The sequence below is a fragment of the Palaemon carinicauda genome, chromosome 35, assembly GCF_036898095.1.
Source record: "Palaemon carinicauda isolate YSFRI2023 chromosome 35, ASM3689809v2, whole genome shotgun sequence".
Classification (NCBI taxonomy): domain Eukaryota; kingdom Metazoa; phylum Arthropoda; class Malacostraca; order Decapoda; family Palaemonidae; genus Palaemon; species Palaemon carinicauda.
The window spans coordinates 51,254,833-51,257,332 of record NC_090759.1 but is presented as its reverse complement, the minus strand read 5'-3'; positions in this window follow the sequence as shown (position 1 = coordinate 51,257,332).

Below are 2,500 nucleotides of genomic sequence, written 5' to 3'. Positions count from 1 at the left end.
TATTTTGTGTAATCATCGGTTCACTCTTGAAGAAAATAATAATATACCTGTCTCTCTTTGTCGGACCCTTTATAGGTCCGAGCGTCGCTATAGCTATAGTTTTTTTACCATGGCAATAACACCTGAACTTTACCGATAGATGTTTCGCATTTGGTATGTATTCTTCGCAATGAAACTGATAGAAAGTGAGCTCGATGTCAAGGACATATCCATGTGTCTAAGGAAAGTACTACTGCCCCAGTTCGCAATTGTATTTTACAGACATACTGTAAAATACAATTGTATTTTACAAACATACTCGCTCTTTTTAAAGGCCGTGTCAAGATGACTATAGATATCATTACTTTAAAACAATGTAATTTAACGGGATAAAGCCAGCTCACCTTAACTTTCGAGGACACCTTACCGAGAAACTTTAAGCTTACTCGTATGTAAGGTGTAAATATAGTAGTAAATTTTTGACTTTCAGAAATGCCATAATAAACGGCCAACAATTGTTTTATTGAGGGGGAGAAAATGCTGCTAAGTATTAAGAAGCCTCATTTTCTCTCTAGAACAGACAAGAATATATATATATATATATATATATATATATATATATATATATATATATATATATATATATATATATATATATATATATATATATATATATATATGCTGTTCCCTAGTTTGTAATTTAGCTTTAGCAAAGGTCTTGGAGCGTGTGATGACCTACATAAAATTTCCAATGTATATACAGTATGTATATATATATATATATATGTATATATATACACATGTATTTACATATAGATACACACTCACACACATACCTCTATATATATATTATATATATATATATATATATATTTATATGTATATATATATATATGTATATATATATATATATATATATATATATATATATATATATATATATATATATAATATATGTATATATAATACATACATACACACACACCACTGCGAAATCGCACTGACCCTCTTGCGTACACACTTGTACATTTTACATGTATGTTAATTAAGGATGTCAGTAACTTGCTGGGATTTCTCTAGCAAGACCCAGGTATTGATTCCGATTGAATTTCAAGTAGTGCCTTAATTGCAGTACCTTTTTTAGGATTCTTTTCCTCTGGTGCAATATTGTCGTGTGTTTGACATTTTAGAATCGGTGAACGGATTTTTCTGTAGGTTTTACTGCAATCATTTCTTTTTATATTTTTTTTATATACCTTTATTATTTTATAGGTGTTTTGGGTGTTTTTTACATTTGCTAAATATTCAGGGTTCCTAATGTGTTTTGTTTATTAACTGCACTGAGGGTTTTTTTTCAGTTCATTTTTAGTCTGATAAACGGTTGTTACTTAATCATATTCATCAAATATAAATTTTCGACTTGATTTAGATTTGATATAAGTCTTCAGTTGTAGAATCTTTTATATGGGATAATTTACAGGATTAAAAGTGTGGTTTTTAATTTACAGAATATTTCGTGTTTTACATCAGCGTACCAAAATTATTGATCTGATAAAAAAAGAAAAAAATTACTATGTTCATATATTGAGTTCCACGCAATATCTATACATTATTTTCATTTTTTTTAAATTCAATTACAGCAAACTCTACTTTGAGACTTGCCGTCATTACACCCAGAGCCAGTCTTTTCCACTAATGAACATTTACTATAGTCATTTTTTTTATTGAGGCAGATTTGCACCGACTCGTAGGGGTGCCCTTGTGGCTAGGAAAAGTTTCCTGATAGCTGATTGGTCGGAGGTACTCAGACAAAAATACTTTTGACCAATCAACTATTAGGAAAATTTCCGAGCTAATAGGGCACCCCTGCGAGTCGGTGCAAATCTGCCTCACTAAAAAGAATTGACTATAGTTATAACCACCCGGCAGGTAACGTCGTAAGAATTATGACTTTCTTCCCTCAGTCTTTTATTATCGCCATTATTCACGGGATGGTCGCTAGGATAAGGACACTCTAAAATCAAACCATTGTTGTCTAGTGTTCGGTAGTCCCATAGCCTCTGTACCATTGTCTTGCACTGTCTTGAGTCAAAGTTCTCTAGCTTGAGGGGACACTCAGGGAAACTATTCTTGCTGTTTTCTTATTTCCTTTCTTCCGCTGCCATTCCAACACCTAAAAACATAACTGACACTTCACACATCTCGAACTGTCGACCTAACTACGCCATGACTCCTCGCTGTTGGGAGGAAGGGCGATGTTGGCTGGTACAACTCACAATCATACGCTACCGGGGTGTAGGCGATGTCAGGCAGGGCAGCCGGTCGGGACTACGGTCTACCCCAAAGCCAAAGCAAAGTCCTTCAAAAGAAGGTAACCGTGTTGCCCCATACGAAAGGGAAAAAGCACACTAATAGAAGAATTGGGCTATTCTCCCTGTTGGGGTCATAATAGGGATTATAGCATCTTGCTTTTCCAAAGAGGGTTTTAGCTTAGCTAATAATGATAATAATAATAATAATA